Here is a 17,315-nt window from a genome sequence, read left to right on the forward strand (position 1 = left end):
TGTGCATCTCAACCTTGGGAAGAGCAAAGCTGCTAATAGAATTTATAATGTTTTAAGACATAGAGGAGAAGGACTTGGCTATGAATATGGTAGAACATATTCAAAGCTGAAGACCTTCGCCAAAAAGGTTGGAAAATCTTGGGTTTATTATGTTGTTCCACCAAGTGAAGAGGGAAAGAATCCTGGTATTTGTGAAAATGACAATGATGATCTGAGTGATTTAGAAGCTGACAGCTCAGAGGAACCTAGTTCCTCAGGATCTGGAAAGAAAAGTTCAGAAGATAGAAGTTGTTCAGAACATGAGAACATTAGTTCAGAAGTTCTGAAAGCTTCAACATCTGAGACTTCAAATTCTGGATTCAAAGGAACTTCAGTACCTGAAGCTAGTCTGAAGGTGTGAAAACACAAGAAGGGGGGGTTGAATTGTGTTTTAGCCAAGTTAAAACTTTTTCAAGTTCTTAACTCAACTACGTTAGCAGCGGATAAATAACACAAATAAAAGCAAGATAGAGAGAGAGAAATCACACAAGCAATTTATACTGGTTCCTCTCACAAAACGAGAGTAGTCCAGTCCCCTTGCACTTCCAAGGGAGTTCACTATAATCACACAAGATTACACCTGCTCAAGCACACAAGCAAGAGACTTCTCAACAATGCTCAAGCACACAAGCTTAAGACTTCACACTTAAGCACACAAGCTTAAGTTTCCTCAAGTAATAGAAAAGTATATAACAATATACAAATGCTCTTAACAGAACCTAAAGAGAGTCAATACAAAGAGTACAGAGTATTAGACTAAGTGCAAAAACACTTAACAGCGGTTCAGAGCTTGTATATCACAAAGTTCAGAGTTTGTTCAGCGTATGTTCAATCCTTAATGATATATTATATTGTTGTAGCTGAATCTTCTAGTATATATGCCACTAGAAAAGAGTCGTTGCAAAAAGAACCGTTGGAGTTGATAATCTTTTGTCTTCAAGCAGTCTGTCTTGATGCAGTTTGGTTGTATCCAAAACTAAGAAAGAGTTTCAGTTACTTTGACTACTGCAGAGTGGACTTTCCTTATTCAGCTAACAAAACTGAAAACCCACGTTCTCAAAAGAGAACAGACAAACTGAGGGTAGCTGAACTGATCAGGCTTGAAGGGTCCTTTTCTTCATTGGTAGAAGAGTTGACTAACAGAGAGAATCTTCACAGCTTTCAAAGAGATCTTCAGAGGTTGATGACGCTTAGTAGTCAGTCAAGAAGTTCTGAAGACTTCATCCTCTGAAGGTTGTAACTTCTGAAGTCCAACATCTTCTGAGCGCTTGTGAACTTCTGAATTCACATCCTCTGAACTTCATTCAGAGCTTATATGATGCTTATATCTGCACACTTAAAATAAATTTTTAGTCCTTCCAATTGTTAATTAATACTTTGTTATCATCAAAACCTTTATAGATTTAGGGGCAAACATTTTTAAATCAATTTTGTTCCAACAATCTCCCCCTTTTTGATGATGACAAACATCAGTATTAATTGACAATTGTTGTTAAATTAACTTATCATGTTTCTCTTAGGTTTATGAGGTTTGCAAGCTCCCCCTAAGATTGATACTCCATAAAGTCTGAGCTTTATGTTTTATCCATGATATTTTAATTTATTATAAGATTAAGATGGTTTGAAATAAAACAACTTTCATATCTTTCTTCAGAGTGAGAGGTTTGCAAGCTCTCCCCCTAAGTCTCATAAGGCTAAGTTAAAATTGCACTCTTAACTTATCCTTACTTATGAAATTTATTTTAGTTTCAACTAACTTAATCTCCGCATTGAAATACGTAAAACAACTTAAAAGTAACAACTTTTAACATAACGGATAAAAGCGAGATAAAAGAGTGGTTTCAGTTTTGAACTTATCACTTATCAATTAATGCGTAACTACTCCCCCTTTTGTCATTATCAAAAAGTAAAAAAAAATTTATATAACCAAGACAGTCAAAGAAAGAAGAGTGGTTGTTACAAAGGTGAATTAATTTTCAAAAACGAAAACCAACGCGCTCAAAGGTTTATAAAAGGTGAGCGAGTTAACATGCCTTCTTCACGTAAAAACAAGAATAAACGAGTAAATCAAGAGAGATTAGGAATAATGAAAAGATTTAGTTTACGCATCGCAGAGTTTAAGAGAAAGAAAGAAGACGAAAAACGCGAAGACGAGGAGAAAAATAAAGAAGACAACAAGAAACCACAAGATGCGGAGATAATAATCATCTCATCAGACTCTGAAGCTGAAGAGAATGAAGATGATGCTGACTATGTTGAGTTTTTGGCTAGCTATGTTCCAGAAGAGGAACAAGAAGAAGAAGAACAAGAGCAAAACCCGGATCCCATAGAAATTTCATCAGATGATGCTGAGGAGAAATCAGAGATTTCTTCTGAGTTTTATCCATCTGATTAGGATTAGGTTGTCTTTTTCTTTTTCTTTTTACCAATGTACTCAACATTGTTGGAGCATTAATAAAAATTTTCGTTTTTAAGAAGCATCTTGTGTTCTTATGTTCTTATTTAGCAAGAAAATATAAATATCAAGAGAACATGAAATAAGTAATCAAGCAAAACATAAACAAAAACAACTTGAAATAGATAAACCAGAAAAAGTGTTCAGAAGATAAACAAGAAAATAAAAGGAAAGCTTAAATCAAGTGCATAGAATCCTAGGGTTTCTTAAGAAAGGCTAAGAGTTGATCAAATTTGTCGTTCAAAGATCCCACGTTGGAAACCAGACCATCCACTTTGGATTCCAAGTTGAGGTGAGCTGTCCTTTGCCTTTCTAAACCTTCTTGCTGCTCCCTCAGAGCTTCTTGAAAGATCTGCAACTGATCACCAACAACAGGAGCAACAACAGGAGCTTGATCTTGAACCAAAGGCGCTTGTTCTTCAACTAAAGGTGCCTTGCCTTTATCAGAGGGTTCACCTTCCTCTGGGTAATCAATCATCAGCACATCCTCTTGATTCTGAGAAGCCAGCACATCATCCTCTGAAATATCCTCTGGTTGCAACTCATTTGCCAACTGGGCAACTCTTGCAGCAGCTTCTTCTAACCTTTCAGACTCAGACCTCTGAGCTTCAAGACTCTGAAACAGCTTGGAGTCTATCCAGATGACTTTGAAAGCGTTCAGACGTTGTTCAGCAGCAGCAAGTGCATCCAGCTTAGCACGTTCAGACTCAGCATGATTAAAAGTTGTAATCCTCTTCAACTCAGCCCTAGGCAGACTTTTCCTCATGAAACTTATCACATCCAAGTCTCTTCTTCCAACCACAGCCTTAATTTCCTCAGCAGCACCATCCAAAGCATTGCAAATCCTTGCCTTAATGCTTGAAACTTCCAAATCCACATCAGAAGGACAAACTAGAAACCTGTCCTTTAGCAAAGATAATCTAACCAAGTCATCATGAAACTGAGTGGATAGATTACTAAAAGGGTTAGATGATGAGGGTGAAGGATTGGGAATGGTAGAGAGGTTAGGTGTTTTAGTAGCAGAGTTGTCAATAATTACAACATCTGCCTCTGAAGGCTTGGGGGCACAAGTGTGAATACGCTCAGGAGAAGCATGTTCAGCACTTGGGTTAGGATGGGGTTCAGGGGTTGGTTCAGATGATGAGATGTCGGAAGTTGATTCAGGGTAAATGTGTTCAGGAGATGATTCAGGAGTTTTATGTTCAGCTGTTGGTTCAAGGGTTGGTTCAGGAGATATATGTGGAGAGGGTTGTTTGATGGGAGAGGTTGGTTCAGCATTTGGAATATCTGGTTGAGGTTCAGATGGTGATGTGATAGGTGTTTCTTTTTGTGGTTGAGGTTGAGGTGATTTAGGTTTAGGTGGAGATGAAGGTTTTTGGGTGAAGGTTTGGTTATTCAGAGGATCTGGACTAAGATGTTTCTCTAGTTCAGACAAAGGGTTGTTAGAGGTTGGAATATCAGAGGTTGGTAAAACAGTTCTGAGTGGTTTGGTGTAACCTAATCCAATCTCTTTTTCATTAAAGATGAACTGAGTAGACTTACCTTTACCTTTAGGAGTAGGAGCAGGTCTTTTCCTCAAACGTGCAGCCATAGTCTCTTCATCAGATTCAGTCTCATCTTCTGACTCAGATTCTTCAGATGAGCTGGATACTTCAACAACAGGCTCTTTTGAGGCTTTTTCAGTAGCCTTGGTAGCAGATTCTTCATGTTTTCTCTTAGTCCTTTGCTCAGCCATAGATTGTTCAACTTTAACTTTCTTTTGAGCCAAAAGATCTGGCTTAGGTAGATCATCTTGAGCTTCAGCCTTTCTCTTTTGCTTCCTAGAAGGGTTATACTGGTTTGCAGGAGCCGGAGGAACCATACTCCTATCAACAACAAAACCTTCTTGTCTGAGCACTTCTAAGTAGTCCTGAATTACATGCTCAGCATCAGCTTCAGAAATAACAGGGTAGCCTTCAACATACAGACGATTTTCAAGCCTAACAGACAATTCTTTAGGAGGAGCAACAGGCTTAGATGCAATCAAACGCATCTTGGATAGAAAACTAGCATTCAGAATCTCTGGATAAAACTTCTTCTGAACTAGTTCTGGGTGGAACTTCTGCAGGTTCTGAATCACGTGACCTTGATATAGAAGATCTGACAACAACCTGGGATAAACTATAGTAGTTTTCCTCTGAGATTTACTTGCAAAAATTGCTTCACAAATTCGTTCAAAAAAGTAATCACCAAGATTAACTTTCTTCCTTGTCAGAAGGAAATATAACAAATGACGATGCGTCCAGGAGATTGTATCAGTCCCTCCAACTCTTGGACTGATAGAAGCAAGGATTATCTTGAACATTACTCTGCACTCGTCAGTCAATCCTTTGACTTTCCCTTTCAGCTTAAAGTCAGTGCAGATGAGATGCAGAAGATCATCTCTATATCTTGTATCCTTTTCAAAAGCATCTAACTCTATCCCAGAGTTAGGTAGACCAAGAAGAGCATTGAAATGAATGGGTGAGAAGGCCATATTCATCCCACAGATGTTAGACCTAATCTGAACACCTGTAAATTCCAGCAAGCCCATTTCCTTCCTAGTTTTACCCTTCAGACTAGGATTCCTCTCAATAGCAGCAATCTCTTCCTTCTTTGCTTCATGTTTGTCAAACACTCTTGCTTTCATCCAAAATTTCTTAAGCAAGTCTGGGTAGATAGGACCGTTAAGCATGTCGAAGTACTTATCCCATCCTTGTGATGTAAAGTACTGCTTAACTTCAAAGCCGTTTGCAGAAAGACTATCAAAGTCCACAATCTTCTCAGACAGAAACGTGAGTTCAGATTCTGGAAACTCCATCTCGTTCCCAACAATCTGAAGATTCTTGAACATAAACGGTGGAATCTTTGTTGAAGAAGATGACGAAGGTCCAGCCATGTTGGAGATTAGGGTAGGGTTTGGAAAACTAACGAGAGAGAAAGAAATTGTGTTGGAGGTTTAGAGAGAATATGAAAGTGTAGGTTGTGAAAGTGAATAGTGTGCAAGTGTATTGTGTAAGTTTATTTAAATGAGTACAGTTAACATGAAAATAGCAAATTTGGGAAGTTACGCTAATTGACAGAAAGTTGAATACCAAAAATCATCATTAACCACCCACTACCTGACACACGTAGACCACGTGCAAAAGTTTACTCGGTAACTGCTATTTTAATGGACAACTGTTCAGCAGTGAATACTAAACGTTTCCCACTTAAATAGTTCAGAGCCTCTGAGATATTTAAAATTCTCTATCAGAGTTAGGTACTTCAGAGCTTGTGTTTCAGATGTTCTGAATCATAAGTTCTGATATACATAACCTCTTACACTTTAAAAGCCCAAAAAAAATTTTCATTCAGAGATTGAAAACATGTTCAGATGTTTCTTTATAAAATCAAATCTTTCAACAGGTAAGGCTTTAGTAAATATGTCAGCCCATTGATTTTCAGTATCAATAAACTTAATATCTATAATGCCTCTCTGAACATAATCTCTGATAAAATGGTGTTTAATTTCAATATGTTTGGCTTTAGAGTGTAGGATAGGATTTTTAGATAAATGAATGGCTGCAGTATTATCACAATATAAAGGAATATTGTTACTGCTTACCTGATAATCTTCTAGCTGATATTTTAACCAGAGTAGTTGTGTACAACACTTAGCTGCTGAAATGTATTCTGCTTCTGCTGTAGACAAAGCTATAGTAGTTTGTCTCTTACTAGCCCAGGAGATAAGGTTTTCACCAACAAATTGACAATTGCCACTTGTGGATTTTCTTTCAATTTTATCTCCAGCATAGTCAGCATCACAGAATCCATTTAGCACATAATCATTGGATTTCTTATAGAGAAGTCCAAGATTAGTTGTTCCCTTCAGATATCTAAAGATTCTCTTTACAGCTGTAAGATGAGATTCTCTAGGATCTGACTGGAATCTTGCACATAAGCATACACTGAATAAAATATCTGGTCTAGAGGCTGTCAGATAGAGTAAGGAACCAATCATACCTCTGTAGACCTTTTGATCTACTTTTCCTTCATCATCTGACTTGCTCATGTTGGTAGTTGAGTGCATAGGAGTGTTCATTATCTTGCAGTCATCTAGATTGAACTTCTTCAGAAGTTCCTTGGTATATTTTGATTGATGAACATAAGTTCCTTCCTTCTTCTGATTGATTTGAATTCCAAGAAAGAATTTCAATTCTCCCATCATGCTCATTTCAAATTCATCCTGCATTATCTTAGAAAAGTTCTTGCACAAAGCAGCATTAGTTGAACCAAAAATAATATCATCAACATAAATTTGAATGATTAAAATGTCTTCTTTGGTTGTTTTTCTAAAGAGTGTGCAGTCAACCTTTCCTTTTTCAAAACCCTTTTCAAGAAGGAAATTACTGAGTCTATCATACCAAGCTCTTGGAGCTTGTTTCAGACCATACAGTGATTTCTTCAATTTAAAAACATGTTCTGGGTTTGAGACATCTTCAAAACCAGGAGGTTGCTTAACATACACTTCTTCAGAAATAAAACCATTTAAGAAGGCACTTTTAACATCCATCTGATACAAGGTTATTCCATGATTAACAGCATAAGATAGAAGTAACCTGATTGCTTCAAGTCTAGCAACTGGTGCAAAGGTTTCAGTATAGTCAATCCCCTCTTGTTGACTATAACCTTGTGCAACCAATCTAGCCTTGTTTCTTACCACTTCACCTTGTTCATTCAGCTTGTTTCTGAATACCCATTTTGTTCCAATAATGTTCTTGTGTGAAGGCTTAGGCACTAGAGTCCACACATCATTCCTTTGAAATTGATTCAGCTCTTCTTGCATTGCTACAATCCAAGCATCATCCTTCAGAGCTTCATCAATCTTTGATGGTTCCATCATTGAGATAAGACCAACTAAAGTTGAGATCTTGTCTTCCTTGGACTGTCCTTGTTGCCTAATATCAGTTCCTCTGGATGTGATGATTTGTATTTGAAAGTATTTCTTGGGGGCTCATCATCTTCAGACTCATCAACATTAGGTTCAGCAGTTGCTTCAGTTCTTTGTTGTTCAGAGTCTGTAGGAACTGTTGTGTTCAGAGGTTCTTCAGAGAATGGATGTTCTGAGTAGTTTGGAATATCTGAATATTGATCCTCTGATACCTGAAATCTAGACAAACCTTCCACAAGCTCTGACACTTGGTCAGGCTCTTTGTCATCAAATTTGACATGCATAGTTTCTTCCACAGTATGTGTTTCAGAAATATACAGTCTGTATGCTTTTGAGCGTTCAGAGTATCCTATAAAAATACCCTTATAACCTCTAGCATCAAATTTCTTTAGATGGACTTTGTTATTTAAGATGTAACAAGTACATCCAAACTGATGAAAATACGAAATATCAGGTTTTCTTCCTTTGAACAATTCATAAGCAGTTTTGTTCAACTTAGATCTGATATAGATTCTATTTTGAACATAACATGCTGTGTTTACGGCTTCTGCCCATAAAAACTTTGCTACATTTGTTTCATGCATCATGGTTCTGGCCATTTCTTGCAGAGTTCTATTCTTCCTTTCTACAACCCCATTTTGTTGAGGAGTTCTGGGAGAAGAGAATTCATGCAAAATGCCATATTTTTCACAAAAGTTTTCAAAAGGTTCATTTTCAAATTCTCCACCATGATCACTTCTAACTTTTAAAATAGTGTAGCCTTTTTCATTTTGAATTTGCTTGCAGAAGATGCTAAACTCATCATAAGCTTCATCCTTTGTTCTTAGGAATTTTACCCAAGTCCATCTACTGTAGTCATCAACAATCACTAATCCATACTTCTTTCCATTGATAGAGGCAGTGTGAACTGGCCCAAAAAGATCAATGTGAAGAAGTTCCAATGGTCTTGAGGTAGAGACAATGTTCTTAGGTTTAAAAGATGATTTTGTAATCTTCCCTTTTTGACATGAACCACAAAGTGTGTTTGAGTGATATTTAATTTTAGGTAAACCTCTGACAAGGTCAAGCTTACTAAGCTTAGAGATTAACCTCCAGTTAGCATGGCCTAACCTCTTATGCCAGATCCATTTTTCTTCACTCAAGGTCAAAAGACACATCACTTTTTGTTCATTCAAATCAGAAAGATTAATTTTATAAACATTGTTCTTTCTCAGACCTTTGAATATCATGGTGTTATCAGATTGTTTAGACACAGTACATGATTCCTTATTAAAGACAACTACATAACCATTGTCGCAAAATTGACTTATGCTCAATAGGTTATGTTTGAGTCCATCAACTAACCAAACATCATTAATAGATAAGGAAGAATTACCTACTGTACCTGTACCTATTATCTTTCCTTTTTGATTACCTCCAAAGCCAACAGATCCTCCTTCTTTCATAGTCAGCTTAGAAAATAGTTGTTTGTCACCAGTCATATGCCTTGAACATCCACTATCCAAATACCATGAATGATTCATGATGCTTCTTTGAGTGGCAGGCTGTATGAGAAACAACTTTAATCATTGCGATAGAACTCTTTATCAAGATTAATGATAAACTCATCCCAATATTCTTCCTCTTCATTTTCCAAGTTCTGATTGTTAACTTGAGAACTTGTCAGCCATTGGTCTAGGACATAAGCCCTTCTTCCTTTGCATAGGACTTGTTTCCATACTTTAGGTAAGACATATCCTTTCCTAGTTGGTAAATCTGAATGGTACTGATAACACCGAAAAATGCACTATTTTATCACTATTATTTCTTTAAGTATCTTAATATTTTTGTCTAAATTATCCTAGTATTAATAAAATAATTATTGTTTTTTATGAAACTTACAGATATGTACCGAGACCAAAAAAAATATCAAAGAAACAAAACAAGTGGGCCAGCCCACAGTTGAGGCCAGCAGTGCCGGCCACACAACTATGGCGCCGGCCACAAAGCAAAAGAAGTGGCGCCAGCCACATGAAGTTAAGGCGCCAGCCATGCAATTTTGGTGCACAAATCATGGCGCCAGCCATGCATATTGTGGCGCCAGCCACACCTAAATTAAAGGAGCACATGCAAAAATATTAAACAACACATGGCGCCAGTCATGTGTTACGTGGCGCCAGTCGTGAGCGATTCTTCAGGAAAAATATCAGTCCTCATCTTCGTTGAATCCTTATCTTCGTTGAATGAAATCAGTTACGAATCGTGGGGAGAAATTAAAGGAACTGAAAGGAGAAAAAGGAGGACTTCAACTCCTCACTCACAGCCTATATATAGATGCATTCAGAATGAATTGATCTGCTTCCACGACGACAAGTTAGAGCTTAAGAGAAAAAACACTTACTTTAAATTCTTAGAATTAAGTTTACTGCTTTACGTGTTGAGAGCTACAGCTTGTCCTTTGTTTCCTGTTCGATTCCAGTTTCGGTTTTGTAAGTTACATTAATCAATATATTTAGTTTTATTTTCCAAATTCCAGTTACTGCTTACTTTAATTATTTTAATTCCTGTCTTGTTTTATTTGCTACTGTTATTGCATGTTCTTTAATTTTCCAGCACCAATAAATATATTGCAGTATCCATATCTATGTTTCCTTCTTCCCGTAACTATTATTATTATTTCATGCCTTTATTTGTAATTATGTCCAACTAATTTAATATAACTGGCATGTGAAATAGGAGTCTGATATGAGTTCGGTAATTAAACTGTGAATTAAATTTTCAAGTCTAGTTTTCTGTTTCAGTTTTTAATTAAACAATAGATTATAATTTTGCACGATAGTGAAAATTAATTAAAGTATGAATTAACAGAACGATTGTTTGAAATTTATACTAGATAGTAAAAACTGAACATTAACTTTAATATCGCGACAGCTCTTTAAGGTTAATTAAATTATATTAGTTTTCAAAAAGTATTTTATGAATTAATGATTGAGCGATAGCAAAACATCTTATTTATATAATATAATATAGTCCAACAGTGTGATGACATGAGTTCTATATTTTTAAACTAATATCGTTTTATGAAAACTAGACCCTTTAGTAAAATTTAATTGATTTCCAAACAATATTTTTATAAGTAAATGTTATAGCGAAAGTGATACATTTATTCTATCATTATATAATATAACTCAATAGCGCGAAAGTGTGAGACGAGTATTTTTAAATCAATTTTAAAAAGACTAAACTTTTCAAAACACAGTGTTTATTACCGAACCCATTGAAGTACCTAAAGTAACATTCCAGTTAGTTAAATCCAACTTATTTAAAACCAATTCTTAATAGTCACTGTTATTTAATTTAATTATTTCATTTCTAGGTAATTATTTTACAAACCCCTTTTTAATTATTATTAGCCTTAACCTTACATTATATTGAAAACATAAGCGAAATATTAACTAATAGTCCCTGTGGGATCGATAATCTTTTATAACTACACGATAAGTCTGTGCACTTGCAGAAATATCGCAACAAGTTTTTGGCGCCGTTGCCGGGGACTAATTTAGTCGATTTTCGCTAATTAGTTTTTAATTTGTGACGATTAAGGCAATCCCTTAAACCCTTTTTCTTAGGTTGTATGCCCAATACTCGTAACTCCGAGGAACCATTACAACAACCTATACCCGAAATAGAACGTTTTATTCATTTTAAACGTCGAATCCGCGAACTTCAAAACCTCTTACCCATGGCTAACAACGCACGTCCTCTTAGGGACTACGCCGTTCCTTCCGAAGAAGAACCGCATTCGAGCATCGCGCCCCCTAACATCGAAGCAAGAAACTTCGAGTTGAAACCCGCTTTGTTGCAAATCGTGCAACAAAACCAGTTCTCTGGTTCCCCTACGGAGGATCCCAACCTCCATTTATCAGTGTTTGTGCAGTACGCAGACACGATCAAAGCCAATGGTGTCGAGCCCGAAGCAATACGACTCCGTCTTTTCCCGTTCTCTTTAAGAGACAGAGCTAGAGCTTGGCTCCAAGCTCTACCTTCGAACTCCATCACTACATGGAACGAACTGAAGAAGCAATTCTTGGCTAGATATTTCCCGCCAAGTAAGACAGCTATGCTAAGAGCCCAAATCAACGGATTTAGGCAAAAAGATGGAGAATCACTCTTCGAAGCTTGGGAAAGATACAAGGACATGATGAGACTCTGTCCACACCATGGTCTAGAACAATGGCTCATAATCCATACCTTCTATAATGGGCTGCTTTATAACACAAGACTAACCATAGATGCAGCCGCCGGTGGAGCACTGATGGATAAACCATACCAAGAAGCCACCCAGCTTATAGAAAACATGGCCCAAAACCATTATCAATGGGGAAGCGAACGCGCTGCTATGGAGAAATCCCAAACAAAAGGCGGTATATACGAAGTAAGTGGCATAGACCATGTCAACGCCAAAGTAGAAGCCCTTACTCAAAAGTTGGAGAGTTTAACCCTGCCAACCACATCCACCGTAGCTGCAATCCAACCAAATTGCGAAGTATGTGGAGTCCCTGGTCACGTACCATCTGATTGTGCTATATTAGCCGGACTCGACCAAGTACACTATGCCGCTCTGTCCAATAACTATAATCCTGGCTATAAGAACCATCCTAACTTATCTGATAGGAACAATAATACACTCAATCCTACTCAAGCACCTCCAGGTTACCAAAAGCAAGGAGCACAACCAGCCGCACCTTATCCACCAAGGAAGTCTAACTTCGATATTATGATGGAAAAATTCTTGAACCAAAACATTCACACTAATGAATTGGTAAAACAATTAGCAACTAAGGTAGATGCCCTAGCCACCCATAACAAAATGCTAGAAACACAGATTTCCCAGGTGGCACAACAACAAGCAACTATTGCCGCCCCAGCTGGCACATTTCCAGGACAACCTGAGCCTAATCCCAAAGGGCATGCGAATGCCATACATGCTATAATCACAAGAAGTGGAAAGGAGTTGCAAGGACCACCTGATCCTCGAGTCAAAAACTCGGGAAGCGTTAAGAAAACCAGCATGGAGGCCGAGAATAGTGAATCCCCAAAGGAGCCTATGAGAGAAGCCGAAAATCCTCAATTAGGAGATAAGGAGGAGACAACCGAGAAGCTTACACCTGCTGCACCACCTGTTTACAAAACACCTATCCCTTTTCCTCAAAGATTAGCTAAGACTAAAACTGAAGGACATTTTAAGAAATTTGTAGAACTTCTGAAGCAACTAAACATAACCATACCTTTCTCGGAAGCAATAACGCAAATGCCCACATACTCAAAATTTCTTAAAGAAATTTTATCAAACAAGAGGAAATTAGATGAGGATAGTACAGTCGCACTTACCGAAGAATGCAGTGCCATATTCCAAAACAAAATGCCACCTAAACTTAAGGACCATGGAAGTTTTTCAATTCCCTGCGTAATAGGCAACTACGTAATAGATAAGGCACTATGCGACTTAGGAGCAAGTGTTAGTCTCATGCCCCTCTCGATCAGCAAAAAGTTAAACTTGAGTGATCTAAAACCTACTAGGATGTCTCTTCAACTAGCAGACCGTTCAGTTAAATACCCTGTAGGTATCCTAGAAAATATTCCAGTAAAAATCGGCCAGCTTTACATCCCTACCGACTTCGTAGTAATGGACATTACGGAAGATTCATGTATTCCAATCCTTTTAGGAAGACCATTCCTGGCCACAGCAGGAGCAATAATAGACGTTAAGCGAGGAAAACTTACTCTAGAAGTGGGCGAAGAAAAAATTGAATTTATTCTTTCTAAGTTCATGCAAACACCCGCCGTAGAAGACACTTGTTACGCTATAGACAAAATAGATGAGTGTGTTAAAGAGATAGAGAAAGAATTACCTAAAGAGGCGGAGATCCTGAAACATCCTATAGATATAGACAATAGTTTAACAGAAGATCCACCGCTCGGACCTAATTCCACGCTTGAACCTAAACAACTCTCTCTGGAACTCAAACCGCTACCTAAGAACCTTAGGTATGAATATTTAGACGAAAATATGAGTCGCCCAATCATAGTGAACGTTGACCTAAACCCGATAGAAACAGAAAAATTATTAGATGTCTTAAGAAAATATCCTGCTGCCTTAGGTTACAACATCTCAGACTTAAAGGGAATTAGTCCCTCTGTGTGCATGCACCGAATCTTATTAGAGGAAGATGCAAAGGCTTCGAGAGAACACCAAAGAAGGATAAACCCTATCTTAAGCGAAGTAGTTAAGAAAGAAGTGCTGAAACTCTTAGACGCAGGCATAATATATCAAATATCTGATAGCAAGTGGGTCAGCCCTGTTCATGTAGTACCAAAGAAAGGAGGACTAACAGTAGTCAAAAACGAGAAGGGAGAATCTGTACCTAAGCGAGTGGAATCAGGATATAGAATGTGCATCGACTATAGAAAATTAAACAAAGCCACTCGGAAAGATCATTTTCCTCTACCTTTCATTGACCAAATGCTCGAGCGTCTAGCTAAACACTCCTATTTCTGTTATTTAGATGGATACTCTGGATTTTTCCAAATCCCAATACACCCCGACGACCAAGAGAAGACCACCTTCACATGTCCTGTAGGTACCTTTGCCTATAGACGTATGCCTTTTGGATTGTGTAATGCCCCTGCGACTTTCCAACGATGCATGATGGCGATATTCGCAGATTTTATAAACAATATAATGGAAGTATTCATGGATGACTTTTCAGTTTATGGGGAAAGTTTTGAAGGATGTCTCGCTAATTTAGAATTGGTATTACAAAGATGTGTTAAAGTCAACCTAGTACTAAATTGGGAAAAATGCCATTTCATGGTCCGTGAAGGATTAGTGTTAGGACATATAGTTTCTAATAGAGGAATAGAAGTGGACAAAGCTAAAATCGAAGTAATAGAAAACCTTCAACCTCCCAAAACCATTAGAGACATAAGAAGTTTTTTAGGACACGCAGGTTTCTATCGGCGATTCATAAAAGACTTCTCTAAAATAACTAAACCCTTAACCGGCCTTTTAATGAAAGACGCCGAATTCATCTTTGACGACAAATGTATGGAAGCATTCCAACTCCTCAAGCAAGCCTTGATTTCCGCACCTATAATGCAACCTCCTGATTGGAATGAACCTTTCGAAATCATGTGTGACGCCAGCGATTACGCCGTAGGAGCCGTTCTAGGACAAAGAAAGGATAAAAAGCTACACGCTATCTACTATGCAAGTAGAACTCTAGATGCGGCACAACTAAACTATGCTACCACCGAAAAAGAACTCTTAGCTGTCGTATTTGCAATCGACAAATTCCGCTCATATTTGGTGGGATCTAAAATCATCATTTACACCGATCACGCAGCAATCCGATATCTTATGAGTAAGAAAGATGCAAAACCAAGACTGCTAAGATGGATACTGCTGCTACAAGAGTTCGACCTAGAAATCAAAGATAAGAAAGGCATAGAAAATACGGTAGCAGACCACCTATCTAGACTAGATGATATTAGGAAAGAACATATCCCAATTAACGATGACTTCCCTTGTGATAGACTGATCGCTCAGTTAGATCTCTCCTTCGGCGAAGAAAAAGCTGGCAAGGAAGAAACAGAAACCGCTCTAGTCCAAACTACAGCCCCCTGGTATGCTGATTATGTTAACTACATAGCTGCCGGAATAATACCTCCTGAATTATCTTATCAACAAAAGAAGAAATTCTTCCATAATGTTAAACAATTCTATTGGGACGAGCCCCTTTTATTTAAAAGAGGCGTCGACGGAATTTTTCGTCGATGCATCCCCGAAGAAGAAATGGAGAGTGTCATTACCCATTGTCATTCCTCACCTTATGGAGGGCACGCAAGCACTTCTAAAACCGCTTATAAAATTCTACAAGCCGGCCTCTATTGGCCTAACCTTTTTAAAGATGTTCACACGTTTATTGCAAAATGTGACCAATGTCAGCGTACAGGAAACATCTCAAGAAGAAACGAAATGCCACTCACAAACATCCTAGAAGTAGAAATCTTCGATGTTTGGGGAATAGATTTTATGGGACCTTTTCCATCCTCCATGGGCAACAAATTCATACTCGTAGCTGTAGATTATGTGTCAAAATGGATAGAGGCTATAGCCTCACCTACAAATGATGCGCGAGTAGTCACTAAGTTGTTTAAGAAAATCATTTTCCCTAGGTTTGGAGTCCCCAGGTTAGTTATAAGTGATGGCGGATCTCACTTCATATCAAAACAATTAGAGAATTTATTAAAGAAATGTGGAGTGAAACACCGAGTTGCCACACCATACCATCCACAAACAAGCGGCCAGGTTGAAGTCTCTAATAGAGAAATCAAATCAATCCTTGAAAAAACTGTTTCCACTTCTAGAAAGGATTGGGCCGCAAAGCTTGATGATGCTCTATGGGCATATAGAACAGCCTACAAAACACCAATAGGGACCACCCCATTTAGACTCGTCTATGGAAAGTCATGTCACTTGCCGGTAGAATTAGAACATAAGGCCTATTGGGCAGTTAAAGCCCTTAATATGGATTACCAAGCTGCCGGAAGAAAAAGGATTTTAGAATTACATGAACTAGAGGAACTTAGACTAGATGCTTACGAGAATGCCAAGATTTACAAAGAAAGAACTAAAAAATGGCATGACGGGCATATATTAAGAAAAGAATTCAAGGAAGGGGAACTTGTACTTCTCTTCAACTCTAAACTAAGATTATTTCCTGGAAAACTACGTTCCAGATGGTCAGGACCATTTAAAATAACTAGAGTTTTTAAAAATGGGGCCGTAGAAGTCAAGAACGGATCAAACGAGACATTCATTGTTAATGGGCAACGTTTAAAACATTACTATTTCCCTAACGATAGAGATCACTACTCAAGTTTAAAGTTAGATGATCTCCCACTTGAAACCTAAACGTTGACCGGATTACTGTCGAGCTACCGACATTAAACGAAGCGCTGCATGGGAGGCAACCCATATTTGTATTTTCCATTTTTCATATGCTTTATTTTTATTTTTAGTTGATCAGCACTAACTTGTATGATTGTTTTCTCTTACTGAAAATAGCAGATACTAAATTAATTTTAAACGAAATGGAGGACAAAATGATAGTTAAGTTCAGAAGCGCCACACAGAAGCAGCGTTACGAAGACCTTTCCCACCGAGTGACATCATTCCATGTTTTTCCAGACAGTTACGCCTTAGTAGCTTTAGGAATTTCTGAGAGTGTGAGATTCTTGATTAACCAACTAGGTTGGGACCGCTTCACTTTTTCCAACCCACCCACCTACCGAAATCTGACTCTGGAATTCCTGAGTGCATTTAGGTATGAGCCGACACGTGGAAATCCCATACATGGAGGTCTTGTCAGTTTTAGATTGTTCGGAAAATCCTACCATCTTACCACCCGAGAAATAGCTGAATACCTAGGAGTGCCTTGTGGCCCAGATGCTTTCACTAAGATACAAGAAGATACTTTTATGGAAAGTGAGCTTCAACGCTTCTGGGGCAGCATTTCGGGCAACCCTAACTCACCCCCCGATGAAAGACTAAGCACAGCAATCCATAACCCGGCAATAAGATACTTCCATATGATTATTGCTCACACTTTCTTTGGAAAACCCTCCAACGTCACAACCGTCAGTAGGGAAGAACTGTTCATAATGTTTTGTGGATCACAAAGTCGACCACTCAATGCTGCATCCTTCCTACTTGACAGCTTAGCCAAATTCACCAAAGACCCAACTCGCCACATAGGCATTGGTGGTTTTGTCACCATCATAGCTAGAGCCTTAGACCTCTACACCCCCCTGTCACAGATCGACCTC

At 38.1% G+C, this 17,315-nt stretch overlaps 1 non-coding gene and 1 pseudogene across 1 annotated transcript; one reads left to right on the forward strand and one right to left on the reverse strand.

Annotated features, from left to right (window-relative positions):
• The first annotated feature begins 11,166 nt into the window (after positions 1-11,166).
• Positions 11,167-16,401, forward strand: LOC123896043 (annotated as a pseudogene).
• Positions 11,545-11,651, reverse strand: LOC123900259. The gene has a single exon (XR_006805905.1). It is a non-coding gene; the product is annotated as a small nucleolar RNA R71 (small nucleolar RNA).
• Positions 16,402-17,315: the final 914 nt, after the last annotated feature.

This window comes from Trifolium pratense, linkage group LG7 (assembly GCF_020283565.1).
Source record: "Trifolium pratense cultivar HEN17-A07 linkage group LG7, ARS_RC_1.1, whole genome shotgun sequence".
Lineage (NCBI taxonomy): Eukaryota > Viridiplantae > Streptophyta > Magnoliopsida > Fabales > Fabaceae > Trifolium > Trifolium pratense.